Source organism: Martes martes (genome assembly GCF_963455335.1).
Source record: "Martes martes genome assembly, chromosome: 2".
Taxonomy (NCBI): domain Eukaryota; kingdom Metazoa; phylum Chordata; class Mammalia; order Carnivora; family Mustelidae; genus Martes; species Martes martes.
The window spans coordinates 108,380,354-108,397,724 of NC_137889.1; the positions used below are offsets into that span (position 1 = coordinate 108,380,354).

General features: G+C 35.4%; 1 protein-coding gene across 1 annotated transcript in view; it reads right to left on the reverse strand.

Annotated features, from left to right (window-relative positions):
• COL25A1 (collagen type XXV alpha 1 chain) overlaps positions 1–17,371 on the reverse strand; it is a gene marked incomplete at both ends in the record, with an annotated part of 459,205 nt that overhangs the window by 265,996 nt on the left and 175,838 nt on the right. The window lies entirely within an intron of this gene.

The following is a 17,371-nucleotide window of genomic DNA, read 5'->3' on the forward strand; positions in this document are numbered from 1 at the left end:
CGAGAGTGAGCACAAGTAGACAGAGTGGCAGGCAGAGGCAGAGGGAGAAGCAGGCTCCCTGCCGAGCAAGGAGCTCGATGTGGGACTCGATCCCAGGACGCTGGGATCATGACCTGAGCCGAAGGTAGCTGCCTAACCAACTGAGCCACCCAGGCGTCCCCATATTATCTAAATTTTTGACCATAAGAAGAAAAAATATAAATATTCACATTTCCCCTATAGTATTTCTAAACCTAAAGAACAAAAATATGTGTAAAAAGCCCTTTAACACTTTTAACACCAAGTTTATCTTCTCCAGCAAAAAAATTTTAACCTATAATAATTACTGCTAGTCATGAATTCCTATAGAAATAACCCTAGAAAGATTTGTTTTATAGGGCACAGAATTTGGGATGTTGTGTACTATGTTGTGTACTATGCACTGCAATCCCAGAGACCGTGACATACTCCCAAGTTCAACAGCCTCCTAATCAGACTTCAGATCGAAGGTTAGAAGGATCACATAGAAACAGCTATGAAAAAGTTACCTCATTCACACTTAGGTTGGTTCTCTCTGACAATTTACTTTTTTTAAAAAATTTTTTAGATTTTATTTATTTATTTGACAGAGAACGCAAGCACAAGCACGCAGAGCGGCAGAGAGAGAGGGAGAAGTAGGCTCCCCCCTGAACAGAGACCCAGGTGCGGGGCTGGATCCCAGGATTCCAGGATCATGACCTGAGCCAGAGGCAGAGGCTTAACCAACTGAGCCATCCAGGCGTTCCTTCTCTGACAGTTCAATAAACATTTATTAATAGCTATTTCTGGTTCCAGAGTTCTAGAGTCAGCATTGCAAAGAAATATAAAAGTGGCCACCTTGAAGGAGCCTTAAGTAAAGAACTAAGTGAAATACAAGAGAAATATGTGACAATTCACAATTTCCCTTCCCAAGTGTGCTAATAGTATTATTGTTTACATCACAGAATGGCCCCCAGACAACTTGAACATACTTCAAAATGGAACTCAAAGGGAGTCAGGAAAAACCATAGCTATCCAACAAATTTGTCTAACACTATGTGATTTAGCCATGATAGTGATTAGAAGGGTAGAAGTTGAGGAGGAATGGACAGGTAAAGCCAAACACTCCATGATTACATGTATGAGAGGACTAGATTGGTGAAAACAAGTTGCAATCAGTAGCAGCAAAGTCTACTACATAATCTATAGTAAATGGTTCTTGATGCCCCAAGCCTCAGCTTAGCTGACTGTTTGGAAGAAAACCATGTGATCTGGGAAGGATAGCCCTTAAGATAGAGATTTCAAAATATGTAGAAATGTAAAAAGTGTGCAAAAGAAAAAAACCCATCTTTTCAGTATAACCACTTTGCTGGCAGAACTTAATAAAACTCTCCTGCTTTCCCATAATACTTAGCAATTCCCCTTCTGCAGAAACAAGTCTAGGTGTCTCTTGAACTCATCTATGCTCTCCTCTGATTGTTTTCCTCAGTAATTTATTCCACATGTTTATTATCTCTTTCATGACATACTCTACCCAACTCAGAAAGCAGACAAAAGCTCCTCTTTGGGCTGACATTTGGCGGTCTCTTTCACAAAGCTAAGACCCTTCCAATGCTTCCCTTTGATTACTCCTTCACTCACCCCAAACTAATTGAGCTACTGCTAAAATGTTCTTTCTCATCTCCTATGAAAACACACAACCAGTGGTTCAACAAACTTCATTCTATAAATAAATAACCCATTACACATTATCCAGGCCTTTATTTTTATACAAAGTTTAAAGAGTAACATGAAATGCATTGCATTTATATTTTTGTGACACTTTGTGCCTCCTGGCAATTAAATTCCTTGTGAGGAACATTCTCTATCATACAGAGCTGCAGCATAATTATCATGTTTGCCCTATAGAAATCAGTCTGTCATATTCTACTATTCTAATTCCACTCATTTCAAATAAGCTCAAACATGTATGAAACCTTCAACTGTAAGTGCATGCATATATGTATTTGTGTATAAAACATGATGATAAAATTATAAATGTATAAATAATCATTTACACGGGTCGATAAATGTTTGTAATTGACTTGTGATTTTCTTCTTCTTAAATTTTGTGTAATTTAGAAGTGTTATCTAATTTTCATATACCTTTAATTGATTTTTATTAAATTAATTAATGGTCAAAAATATATTCTGTATGGTTTCAATCCTCTTAAGTTTATTGAATCTTGTTTAATGGCTCAAAACATAATGTAGTGGTGGATGTACACTTGACAATATTCTGCTGTGGAATGGAATGTTCTATAAATATCAATAAAATCAAGTTAGTCGAAAGTAGTTTTCAGGTCTTCTATTTCCTTATTGATTTTCTGACTACTTATTCCATCAATTTCTGAAAAAGAAGTGTGGAAATCTTTAACATTGTATAATTTTTCCACTTTCTTTTTTTAGGTCTATCAATTTTTGCCTCATATATTTAGAAGTTCTGTTATTAGTTACATATATACTTAGGATTATTGTGTCCTTTTGATGAATTGACCCTATTATCAGTATGAAATATCCCTGTATCCCTGGTAATCTTCCTTGTTTGAAAATCTAATTTGTCTGATAGTAACATAGCCATGCCAGTTTTCTTTATATTTATGGTGGATTTCAGAGCATCCACATATGGTTGAGTTTTGCTGTTTATCCAATATGATAATATCTGCCTTTTAATTGACGTGTTCAGACTATTTACATTTAATGTAATTACTATGTTTGGGTTTACCCTACCATTTTGTTATGTATTTAAGTAGATACTTAAAAGTCATATAAATAATGAAATCATCTCATTGGTTTGATAATGGCACTACCATTCAAAAAACAAAAGACTTAACACAAAGAACTTTAATTAAGGGTCATAAAAACACACTGGTGTTCTGAAACACTCATTCTTGTATTTAGAGGGTTCCTACAAAGAGATCTAATTCCATCACCCTTCATTAAGTTCATGCATCACTATGCAAAACAAGTTGGAGACCATGACCAAAAAATACTTGTTTTCAGATATAACAGATGTTGGCGAGGATGCAGAGAAAGGGGAACCCTCTTATGCTGTTAGTGGGAATGCAGACCAGTGAAGCCACTCTGGAAAACAATATCAAGGTTATTCCTCAGAAAAGTTAAAAAGAGAACTACCCTATGACCCAAAAATTACACTACTAGGTATTTACCCAAAGGATAAAAAATTACTGATTCGAAGGGGTACATGCACCCCTATGTTTATAGCAGCATTATCAACAATAGCCAAATTATGGGAAGAGCCCAAATGTGTGCATTGATTGATAAAAGGATATAAGATGTGAGATATACTCATACATATATATCTAATGGGGCATTACTCAGTCATCAAAAAGAATGAATTCTTGCCATTTGCATTGATGTGGATGGAGCCAGAGCGTTATTATGCTAAGAGAAATAAGTCAGAGAAAGACAAATATCATGTGATTTCACTCATACATGGAATTCAAGAAACAAAATAGATGAACATAGGGGAAAGGTTGGGGGGAAGAAAGGAAGGCAAACCATAAGAGACACTTTACTATATCGAATAAACTGAGGGTTGCTGGAGGGAAAGTAGGTAAGTGATGGGCTAAATGTGTGATGGGTATTCAGGAGGGTGCTTGCTGTCATCACTAAATTCTACTCCTGAAACTAATATTACATAATGTTAACTAATTAGAATTTAAGTAAAAACTTGAAACAAATAAAAAAGAAAGAAGGCACAAAAACAATGTTAAGGATGAAAAGAAGGACATAACTTTAGCTATAAGAAAATATGAAGAATTTTATGCAAAAAAAATTTGAAGTTTAGATGAAATAAATGATTTTCTAGAAAAATGTTTTCATAGAAATTTCCTTCTTTTTCTTAGTAGCTAATTATATTTTCTAAATGATAGTTTCACAAATCAAATATCCATATTAAAATGTAAACTCTTTAGACAAATTCAAGGAACTCTGCTATTTATAGTCCCTTTGGCACCATTATCACTTTTATTTTCTGCCTCCCTTTATGTTATGTACTCAGTCTGTGCTGGTCAGTTGTTCCATCGTGAAAATAAAAATTCAGTACCCACGTAACTTTTAGGATCACAAAGGAAGTCATACAAGCCTGCCTATAAAGCACTAATATCTTTTTTACGTACATAACCCATACCTACTCTCTCATAAATTAGTGAAAATTTCAAAGTAATTTTTCTTCAAAAACAAAACAAAACATATAACCAGAACTGTGGCATTGAAATACCATTTCGCATTAAAAGGAACCAGGATTCCTTAGAGGAATGACTGAACTTAGGTCTGAGGTAGGAAATGAGCAAGATGAACATGAAACACTTTGTCATACTATGTAACAAGAAAGCAATCAAGTCTAACAGAGTTCAAAGAACTAGGAGCCAACCTAAATAAAAAATGGGGCAATTTAAGCACTAATAAGGATAATAACTACAAAGTATTGAAACATTAAATTCATGAATTCTTATTAGTAGTAAAACTAACACACATATTGATCACCTTGGATAGATGCTAGGAAACCAATTCATTATGTTGAACACAGAAAAATAAAGGAAAAGAATTATGCACCAATCCTTCCTTTGCTACAGGAATTCTAGCTCCACGTGACTTCAACAGATTATGATGGGAAATTCCTCTTGATAGAAATATTTCAGCTAGTAAATGAAAAAGAAATACTAAAATTAAAAAAATCACTTTTTCTGCAACCTCTAATGAATTAAGGGTTCCAGTGAATGTTCATCCAAGTCAGATAATGAGAGAGAGAATAAAAATCAGACATTATTTATCTCCTACCAGAAGCCCAAAACTCCCATTATGACACAGTCTTGCCAAAACACAAACTTTATTCTGATCAAGCCTCTAGCTCTAACTACCAATTTGAAGGAAATACAGGGAACAGAGGGACACATTAAAAGACACCTTTGGGAATGCAGTAACGAAATCCAGACTGTGGGAAACTCCAGGACAATTACCTAATTTCTTCATGAACAGAGCAAAAAAAAGTGAGGGAGAGGCAGCCTATAGATGAGAGAAAACTTAAAGGACATGTCAACCAATTATAAGAAGTATGGGTCCTGATAGAAACAAAAGAATTGCTAAAAATTTACAGTTCAAGGAAGTAAAAATACTGTTTGGATATTTAATGATACTAAGAAATTATTGCCATTTATTAGGTGTGATAATGGTATTATGATATGGCAAAGAAAGATTCCTAAACTTTTGAGATAAATAGAAACATCTGTAGATGAAATGATATTTTAACTTGTTGTTGTTGTTTTGTTTTGTTTTGTTTTTTTTCAAATAATCCTGGCAGTGGTAGAAAGTAGGTAGGGATAGACACCTAATATTGATCATTGTTTAGACTGGTTGAAGACAAATTAATTTCATTTGGCTATTCTCAATACTTCTACATTTGTTTGTAATAGTCTGTGATAAAAAAAATTCTAAGAAAAAATTATGCTTTCTCATTTATTCAAACTAAATGATAAAACAATTGAAAGTCATGAAATAATCTTATTTGTGATAATTTCATAACATGTAACAGAAGGAAAAATGGAGTGCTATGAAAAGGTGAAATGGAAAGCTATGAAATGTCTCCACTCCTTGGAAATATGCCATTTTCCTTGTTTTAAAGACTGTAAAATGACCCTAGGAAGAGCTCTGGTACTTGTCCTTAAGGCAGGTTCTCCCAAGGAAACAGAAGGTAAAGATATTAAATAAAACCCCAAATCCTCTCCAGCAAACTTTATGTACCAAGCAGCAGCTTTTCCTTTAAATACGCTTCAGTTTCCTTCATAAAACCTATCAATTTTATTTCCATCTATTGAATACAGTTAATTTTAAAAGCTGTAAAATTTTCTGTCAAAACCACTTTACTCTATAATAATCCTAATTACTAATTTTACTCAAGAACATATTATTACTAAGGATGTCAGTCATGATCTTCTATTACATTTGATGAATGAACTGCTTGTACTTTCTACATTTTTAGTATGAGTTGATCTCTCTCATACAATTGGGATGAGAATACAAAAGAGGGAACGTTCTTAATCTCTATGTAAAAAAACAATTTTTAACATAGAAATGAATTATAGGGGTGCCTGGGTGGCTCAGTGGGTTAAAGCCTCTGCCTTCGGCTCAGGTCATGATCCCAGGGTCCTGGGATTGAGCCCCGCATCAGGCTCTGCTCATCTGGGAGCCTGCTTCCCCCCACCCTCTGCCTGTCTCTCTGCCTACTTCTGATCTCTGTCTGTCAAATAAATAAATAAAATCTTAAAAAAAAAAAAGAAATAATTTATATATTATCATTCTTCTTTGTCTCCCCAATCCCATTCCAAATTTTCACATTAAAGATAATTGTTATAGTGATATAGGACATCTCTTTAAATTTTTTATTAAGATGGATGGTGAAATTTCTATTTTAATTCCTCTTCATTCCTCAAATTACCACAAACTATACCTATCTAAATTCAATGAATTGACATTTCTATATACTTCAAGAGTACAAAAGGTGTTTTATTTATCTTAAAATTTGTCCAAAAAATAATCCAGGAAATTCTAAAATTACACATTTTCTAGGGAGAGACTTGCCATAAAGACTGATATGTTTTGGGGGGCATTTGGGTAGCTCAGTCATTAAGCATCTGCCTTCAGCTCAGGTCATGATCCCTCCTGGGATCGAGCCCCACATCAGGCCCCCTGCTTGGGCGGAAGCCTGCTTCTCCCTCTTCCACTCCCTCTACTTGTGTTTCTGCTCTTGCTGTCTCTCTCTGCCAAATAAATAAATAAAATCTTTAAAAAAAAAAAAAAAGACTTTTTTTGGGGGGGGGGATTTTTTATTAACATATAATGTATTATTTGCCTCAGGGGTTCATGTCTGTGAATTATCAGTCTTACACAATTCGCAGCACTCACCCTCCCCAATGTCCATAGGAGCGTTGGTGGTATAGTGGTTAGCATAGCTACCTTCCATAACGCAGCCACCCTATCCCTACCCCCACCTGCCCCCCAGCAACCCTCAGTTTGTTTCCTGAGATTAAAAGTCTCTTATGTTTTGTCTTCCTCCCCGGTCGCATCTTGTTTCATTTTTTCCCTCCCTGGCCTCCACAACCCCCCACCCTGCCTCTCAAGTTCTTCATATCAGAAACATCATATGATAATTGTCTTTCTCTGATTGACTTATTTCTTTTAGCATAATAGCCTCTAGGTCCATCCACGTTATTGCAAATGGCAAGAAATGGTGAATTTTTGATGGCTTCATAGTATTCCTGTGTGTGTGTGTGTGTGTGTGTGTGTGTGTGTGTGTGTGTGTTTATCTCACATCTTCTTTATCCATTCATCTGTTGATGGATATCTAGGTTCTTTCCATAGTTTGGCTGTTGTGGACTGGTATGCTTTTTAATCAAAACTGCCTTACAATATTATTCATGACACGTGAATACCTTCAAGATATAGGTATTTAGCTATCTCGGAAGCTATAGAAAATCAAATAAGGAATGTTATGTGGGAAAGGTATAACTGAAATATATTATTAACAGTGGACAAATATATTAAAGTATAAAAGAGCAGGAATTAAAATTTGTCACCAAAATGGGGCAAAATTTCAGCCCAAAGAGTACTTTCGGACAATACATATGAGATAATTATCAGTATCCATTTGAAATTTAATAGCTATTCCAACAAATGTGTTTTTTAAAGGCAGTTTAGTATAAATCCTAAGATAAGTTCAGTATCCATCATAAATCTCAATGAAATAATTTAGACAAAGAGTGATACTAAAAAAAGGAAGACAGTTACTAAAAACACTCTTTTTCTTGCCTCCCTGAAATACCCAAGCACAGATTGTTTTTTCTAAGTTTCCATATATTTTAATGAGGTCTTCAAGAGTTATTTTCTACAAAATCTGTATTTACAGATTTTTCCCCATTTCATCCTCAAAGATGACTAGATATTTTAAAGTTTATACCTCAACATCACAATTCAGAAGTGAGTAATATTATTATAGTTCCCTTGAGGTAATGTAAAATGTTTCATCTATTTCTACTGAGAAAAGTAAATTAACCATTTATTATTTAGTGAAATAATAGAATTGTTTTCACCACTGACAAGTGAAACTTGGAAATGTTGGGCATGGAGGGGAGAAAAAAAACAGAGGAAAATGGAAGAGAAGATGGTGACATATCCCACCTCTTTCATCACCAAATTTCACCTAAAATAAACAGATAAAGAAAAGAGAGATACCAGGCCCTGCTCAAAGAATAATGCTGACATCTCTGAAGACATACTAACAAATATAAGAAACAAAAGAGGACCGCCAATATGACCACTAATGACTTCTTTAAACAAAAACATACTGAAAAATAAATCTAAATTTTGTGTTCTTTTTCTCACTGTGGGTTTCTCCTAGATATACAACTTACCGTTGAGCAGAGGAAGGGATCATTATATAACAATATATTTTTTAACATTCCATTTAACTTTGAATACCATGTGATAAACTCTTCCCATTCTTTTTCTCTTCCCATTTATGCTGAATCTGAATAGTATCAGCATAAACTTACTACATACCATAAAACCTATTTATGCACATGGCCAACTGTCATAAACTCTGTATCTTAAGTGAGAATATAGATAATTGTTTGTAGCATATGTAGGAAGTCTCTTTTTCTTTTTCTTTTTTTAAAGATTTTATTATTTATTTTAGAGAGAGGGAGTGTGCACATGCGCACAAGTTGGGGAAACAGTGGGTGGGGGGAGAGAGAGGGAGAATCTTCAAGCACACTTCCTGCTGAGTGCAGAGCCCAATGCAGGGCTCCATCCTCGGACCCTGAGATCATGACCTGAACCAAAATCAAGAGTCAGCCACTCAACTGACAGAGCCACCCAGGTGCCCCAGAAAGCCTCTTTCTAAAATTTTATGTTAGGCTTAAAAATGTCAGCTTTTACCTACGGATAGAGAAATCAAATACTGTGTTTAGGTTGTATTCATTTCTAGGAACAGTCTAATCCATAGAATACATGCTTTTCCATAAATTATAGAATCATTTAATATATACATATAGTATTAAAAAGTCCAAATAATTATTTCTAATACAGACATGTTTTGACTAATATAAGAAGATACAGAATGAGCGTGTCCTGTAGATTCAAAGGAGAAATCACTGCTGAAAAGAGATTTTCTTATAGCCTTGTATGAATTTACCATCCTTCAGGGCAGAAGAGGGTAGTAGCTATTGATCATCGAAAGGGTCAAAGATCAACATTATCTTTCCATGTCTTCTGTATTTCTTGTCCTTCCAACCATACCACATTGCTTCATTTAAAGAAAAAATCAGAGGAAATCCCTTACTCCACCATTCAGTGATGAGCTTGTGCTCTTGAGAATGTGCAGGACGCCCACCACAAAGGACAGGAGCACTCAGAGAGCTGCGGGAGCACCCACCACATTTTTCACCTTCTCTATTCTTGCTGACTTATAGTTATGTGCTACTTATTTTCTGTTGACCAAAACCTGTTAACACCCTTCCACTCTGGACCATTGTGTTCATTACATCATAAATAACCCCTCTCCTTTCCTCTAGCCTTCGTTAAGATGATTTCTTAAAACAAAAAATGGTACTCTTTATTGCTTCTCTTTATGTTAACTAGTGGCCATGCTTCCTCACACTCTGAATCATGGGCTGGAGGAAAGCAGGTACTCCCCAATAGGTACCAAAGAAGTGTTTTTGGATCTGTAGCCCAGGGTTGAATTTTAGCTGGTACTTCTCCAGGAAGTCTTACTTCCTGTCTGTAGTGCTTACGTTTTCACAGTCTCTTTGAAAGTTCTTCACTCTTGGTTTCCATAACCCTATGCTGTTCTTCATAGACTCCACAACTCCATTCATTCCCTCTGTCCAAGGAGTGTTAATGCTTCTCGAAGTTTGTATCCTTTACAACCTTCTTTATTTCTCGTGGAAGTTTACCTACCTCTAAGGCTCATCCTACCTACCTACCTCTAAGGCTCATCCTAAACAGTCATGCCTTCCCAGTAGCTTTAACTCACATATCATTCCTAATCTCCAGGTCACTATTAGCAATTTCACATGGGCAAACTCTCCAAATACCTCAAGTATAAGGTACCCAAAACTGAATGTTCAGAATATTCCTTTACTCCTCTCCTTTCTTGCCCCCTTACTCACTCCCTTAGTTTATCCTGCTAAATGATAAATTCTCTAACTTCAATCAAAAGTAATGGTACCACTGTCCCCCAAGGAACTGGATGGAGATATTTGTCCTGGACTGTTACCTCTGTATCACCTCACACACTTAATAGGCCTCCCAAACCTATAGTGTTTGGATAACATGTATTTCCCATTCCCCTCACCATGTCTACTACCCTGTCTCAGCTTAGCCCCCTAGTCGCTCTTGTTTGCACTACTGCAAGAGCATCCTACCTGGTCTCCAGGACTCCAGTCTCATCTCCCTGAAATTTTCCTCCAAACCAGGAAAAGAGTGATCTTTCTAAAAGTCAAAACTGGAAGCACTTAACCTTCAAGGCTTCCTCATTTATAGGATCAGTTCAAAACTCTCTGTGCTACCCTAGCCTCTTCAAAATCTTTCCCTGGCCACTGATTCATATTTTTCTCTAACCTCTCCTTGTATATCTACACATGGAATCTTCATTGAGCCATAAATCATGTTTCTTCAATGTTTGCAACTACCGTTCATTCTATATGAAATGTCAACCCTCCTACTTCTCTGCATCCAGCAGGAATGGAAAGCTTACAAGTGTGATTCAGAATCTAGTCCAGGAAAATGAATTCTGGATGGACTCTATGCCACAGTCACTTTTCAGTTGCCCTTAGCTTGCTCTGAATTTGAAGTGCCAATGTATCTTTCTGGCTTCCCTTTTTTATTTAGTCATCTATCTATGGTTGTTCTTCGTTTTACAAATTCTTGAGCCCACAACCCACCACTTCACCAACTATATCATAGCTTGTTTTTGTTTACCCGGACCAGTACAAATTAAACAGTAATGGGCCCTCTTTGTTTTGACGTTGAAATCCTTCATCTGGACTTCTCTCTTGATGCTATGATGGGTACAGTCCAGTACTTCAGTCTACATTCACCCTAGCCAGTTGGGCAATGATCAGATCACCTGGCAAAATTCTTCTCTTCCTGTAGGTCACAGCTGGAATGTTACACTCCTCCTGAAACCTTACTGAACTTCCCAAAGTCATCAACTGTTTTGTTTTCTTTTTAATTTGAGTTTACTTGACACACAATGTTATATTAGTTTCAGGTGTGCAAATTAGTGATTGAACAAATTTATTCATTATGCTGCGTTCACTACAAGTGTAGCTACAACCTGTCCCATTACATCACTATTACAGTGTCACGTACTATGTTCCTTACACTGTGCCATTTATTCCAGTGATTTCTTCATTTCATAACTGGAGACCTCTTATGGTGTGCATAAACTCCTTTACACAGCCTTCATATTGCTTAATTGCTTAACTATTGTTAATTGCTTAATTAAGTAGATGTTTAATGCTTAATCACACAATAATTGAAAAAGAATCATGTGCAATATCATTTTTCTCCAGTGGCTATTCTCCTAAAACTAAAGAAATTCAGGGGCACCTGGATGGCTCAGAGGGTTCAGCCTCTGCCTTCGGCTCAGGTCATGATCTCAGAGTCCTGGGATTAAGTCCAGCATCAGGCTCTCTGCTCAGCAGGGAGCCTGCTCCCCTTCTCTCTCTGCCTCTTCTCTGCCTACTTGTGATCTCTCTCTGTCAAATAAATAAATAAATAATTTTTTGAAAAAAAAACTAAAGAAATTCATATTTTAATATATTGAAAAAATCTAAATATTTAATATTTGAGACTAAGATTATGGTACCCCCAGGCTTCTGATTATTCTCTCTAATTTCTGTTTGTCTTTTTTCCTCTTAGATCCTTTTGTTTTATCTTCTTATTTTATTTGCACTAAATAAATATTTATTGAGAGAATTAAAGAAATAGTAAATGAATGACTGAACTTTAGTAATACAATTAAATTATCTCACTATATTTCTATTTTGTTATGAATAAGCATGAGCAATAAACTCTGTTGTTATGGAAGACTTACAGAATATTTAATTAAGATCTGGAACTCCTCCCAAATTCTCACCCCATTCTGTAGTGATTTTACTCCTTCTCATGAGAAGTTGATGGGATTAAAAACAGTAACTACAATCTATTTTCTTAGGGTACATCAAAGCACACATATCTTTTCAAAGCTAAAGCTTATCTGTTCAAAGTAAATATGGTGAATTGTGGAAAGAATTTTCTGTAACCTAAATTCTTTTTTGTTAGAAAATTACACATTTGCTTTTTAGAATATGTGATTTTATAAAAGGTTAGAGAAAGCGTCATTAGAACCTAACATCAAACTTTTCAAAGCAAGCTGGCTGAGAGCACACTGCCAGAGTTTGAATTTCAGGTCACAACTCATTAACTATATGTGGCAGACATCACTGGTCACCCCTCCAACAGCCATATGCTCCCCACCACCCCCCAATTTTCCTTGTTAAAAAAGGTTCCATTTTTTTCACCTTCTAAGAGTCTTTTTCTAGGAGAGGATGAGCCCCTCTCCTTCTCCAGGAACTGGATCTTTATTGGATTAAGCCAGTTTGGTAGTGGTTTTCTCCTTTCCTGGAAAATGCTTTAAACATGAATATATGGTGTGATACTGGTCCATGAGACACCAGTAGAAAACTGCCTGTGGAGTTTCTGGCAAGGGATTCCTCTTTATTAAGAAGAGAACTCAGAAAAGGACTTTTCCTTTTTTTTCTGTCTGGTTACAAAGTTTTCTGTCCATGATGTCTGAAAACATGGCAATCACCAAGAGGGCAGCTGGTCTGGGCAGACAAGAAAATTTGCTAAGGACAGCAAAATAGAAAGAAGAAAAGAAAATAGGTCTTCAGTGATGTCACTGGATTAATCAACCCTAGAGCAGACCTACCTTTAGACTTCTACTTATTAGGTAAGATGATAAATGTCCTTATTGTTTTGGTTTCTTTTAGTTGTTATCAAAAGCATACTAACTGAAAATGCTGTGTGAACATAAAAAAGATTCTTAATTTCTTGTTTCATTTTCCTCTTTTATAAAAAATAAATAAAAATTTAACTAATCCTCATAAGACTCTTATGAAGATTAAATAAAACAATATATGCAAAACACTGATAGTAATTCCTACATATAAATATTAAATATTCAATAAAATTGTTATTGTCATTATTATTACTATTAATAAATTTAATTATGAAGCTTTAAGAATTTTTTTCTTACTTGATGCCTTCAAAGGTTACCTAAATAGATGAACAAATTATAAAACTAATATTGCTGGGATACCCGTGTAGCTCAGTTGGTTAAGCATCTGCCTTCAGCTCAGGTCATGATTTCAGGGTCCTGGGATCGAGTTCTATGTGGGGGTCCCTGCTCAGTGGAGAGTCTGCTTCTCCCTCTCCCATTGCCCCATTTGTGCTCTTTCTCAAATAAATAAATAAAATTAAAAAAAAAAACTAATATTTCCATCTTGCTATGCTACCTACAAAAAGGCAAATTTTATTCTTTATCCCTGGCATATCCTTCCTGTCTATATCAGATTTTAAGTATAACTAATATACAAATATTTCCTATTAAGAAAGCTTATCCTCAAAAAATGAAAGAAAAATGAGGGTCGTTCCAAAGAAAGTACATTTTATGTATGCAACCTGAAAAATTCCCATTATTACAGAGCAAAGAAAAATGAGTAAGTGTATGATATAAACTATTCCATCACTTCCACAGAGGTTTTTCTACTCTCTATGTAAGGTTCTTTATGTTCTTATCCCAGATCTCTTAGAGGTGGAATCTTGCCAAGAATGCAAAAGTCTGTTGAACTCTCTAGCAGTTTTACAAAATTGGCAAATGTCCACAAAGAAGGACCACCAAATTCAGCTGAGCTTTGAACTAAAGACCTCTGTACGGTCAAGTTAAAATCTGATTGATATGGGGGAAACCAAAGAACTGAATCAGCAGCAGTAGCAGTACATAAGAGCAGTTCTTCAATTTCTGTGATAAGTGGAGAAGAGGAAAGGCTTCCACACTGGAGAGAGGAAAAACAAACAACTGTTTTAGTAGCACTGGGGCAAATGTGAATAATCTCTTCTTCTGATGTATTTCCCTGATCTCTCAGGGAAAAAAAAAAAAAAAAAAAGTCTCCCAACAGCACAGGAAGAAAACTGCTTCTTTAACCCCCTGATGACAGAAACAAATTGTTTTGCAGCTTTAGGAAGAGATTTGTCACAAATGTGCAAACCAGACCCTGTATCCTGGACACTGTGCAGAGCTGCAATATCACATTTTAGGGAATTACAAAGTGATCCTCTAATAACACAAGAGATTTTTTTTTTTAACACAAAATCCTGTCTTGATGGTTCAGTGTGTATGGATTTTGTGTGTGTGTGTGATAACAAATGCCATTTTGGTTTTAGTTTAAGTGTTATTATTAATCTACTGTAATTCTCAAAGTATCTAGGAGACTCTGTACTAATACAGTTTTTGAAAATGCTCACTTTATTGTTGTTTAATGGCTATGTTTAAAGTCAGACATATTTAAAACTAAATAGTTGCTCATGGTAAATTGAGCAATACAGAAGTGTTGGTGACAGAGCTAACTATTCTATGAATCACTCCTTTAATATTATTTCCATAAATGAAAATGTTCTTACAGTAACCTTTCATAGGCCCTTCCTAGGCATTCTAAATGCATCTAAATAAATACTACATATATACACAGAACAAAAAATAGGAGTTGTAAATAATAGACAGACCTAGAATTCAAATCTTGGCTCTGCCACTTAGAAGACATGCAATTGGGCAAACTACTTACTATCCCTTAGTGTCTACTTTCTCAATTGTACAATGAAGACGATAAACACAATCTTGAAGAATCTTCATAAGCATTAAATGAGAAAATACACTAAGCACCTAGTAGAAGGTCTAGCATATACTAGATATTCAATAATTCTAAATTTCCATTCCTCACAAAAAATAAAAGTAATAGCAACAATGATAATAGTTCTAGAATAAGATTTAAAATATATTAATAAAAAAAACTTTCCTATAAGATTTGTAACTAAACTGGTTTAACAGTAAGCTCTATCTACATCACCCAGATACAATAGAAAAACCAGAATGAATACTCAAATAAGTATCCACAAGTCATATTCATATCCATTCATTAAACATTAATTGTCCAAATACTATGTACTAGCAATATGGAAATAAATGGCATACCCCCAAGATCAACAGGTTCACAATTTAGGATACAGATTTACAAAACTATATACTTCCAAAGACGGTAATTTTGTGTAAGTCTGAATGTAGGATGGACAGTCAATCCAGACTTGAAGGAAAGAGTAGAATCAAAAAAGGCTTCCTAAAGGATATGACATATGAGCAGAGTTCTGGAAGACAAGGGGTTCTCCAGGTAGAAGGTGAAGGAGAGTGAGTCTGAGAGGTGGAATGTGGCATCTAGGCTGAGGGAGCAGCATATAAGTCATGAAGACATAAAGAAGCCATCTGTACCCTGGGAACTCAAAATACCTCAGTAAGGCTAGAGCACAGGTTTCAAACACATTAACCAAAAATATCAATATGACACATAGGAATTTCATTTTTGGCAGGTATTCGGGTGTGAGGTTGCCAGTGCTAGATAATAGGGTCTTTTCTTTTTACGAGGCAAGTGCAGTACTGGTAGAAAATAAAAGTGGCAATCTAGTTGCTAAAATTACTCTTGAATTTAAATTGTGGTAGTACTACATCATCAGGACCACCCAATGTTTTGGTCTTCTGAAGAAAGGAGTAGCTATATATTTAAGGCATAAGAAAATTACCAGCAGAGTGAAAAACAGTTTCAATAAAGATTTTGTTCAGGCAAAAATCAAACTGCAGTCAAATTAGACAGTTAGACCACTAATTGCTAGAACAGTAGGAAGCAGGATATTATTAAAAATTTATGAATATAAGCATCCAATGAAATACTTGTAAAATAGAAACAAAATGCACTGAAATGGTTTTGGTCCAAAATTAAATTCATATGTTTAAATAAGAGTCAAAATAACCTATAACATTCTTGTAATATTACTTAGAATCATAAAATTATATATCAGAAACGTTCTCATAAATCATCTTATGCAGTAGATTTTAAACAGCAACTAAAGAATACCCCCGCTCCTTCTTGTGGGGGATTTATTTGAACAACAACAAAAAAAATCTTATTTTACTCCTTTCCACTTTCAGCAGTTATTGTACATAACATGTTAACTTTAAATTTGAGATGGCATAAGCTACAGAAGTGTAATTTCAAGACCATGCCAAGAGAGACAGGGCAGGTAATCCATAGCCTATTACTTTTAAAAGAACATGATAATGGATCCATTCCTCATGCAATATTGACCTCTGGGTACAAAATGGTAACAGGAGGGTTGTGAGCACAGAAATCTGCAATTTAGATTATATTTAGGGAAATACATTTGTGTAGTATGGATCTCTACTGCTCTTCAATCAAAATCATTTTTTAATTGGGAAACAGTGTCCCTGTATGTGGGTATGTGTGGATATGTGTGTGTGTTTGATCCAGTCATTGTCCACTTCACTATAATGAAGAATAAAGGGTCAGAGCACTACTTTGTGTTAGCAAGGAAACCTAAAAGGATACAGAATTGAATTTTTAAAAAACCCACCTATACCCTTCTACTAGAGCTTCACCACTTCACCTAATACTCCCTCTTCTGTGCTGAATTGAATATTTCAGGCAGTGGGAACTGCTGTAGCATTCATGCATCTTAACAACTTTCTTATATAGAAAGGAAAATGAATTCTAAAAGGTCTAAACTCTATGAGATGGGATTTGGTGGGGACAGACATAAAGTAAAAAATGTAGGATTTTGTCAAAAGTCAAAGGGTTGACTCCAAGTCACAGAGTAAAGCTAGATGAGGAAGTAGATAAAACGAGAGAAAGAAAGAAAAAGGAAGGAAAGAAGGAAGAAAGGAAAGAAAAATGTAAATGAAATAGGGCTTAATTTTTTTAGCTCTTTTAATTTCAGCTAGAGGAAGAGTCATAACCTCAGTTTTATAGCTATCTTCCTCTATGTCCTAACTTCTGTCAGTCATTCCCATACCTTGGGTAAAGTTGATAAAAATTTTAATAAGTTATGTGATGTGAGGAGCATCTAGTGGGGAGAAGGCTGAAGTATTAGGCAATTAAAAAAATTGTGCCTTTTCTTACAAAATCCCCCTACTGAGACCAGGATAAGG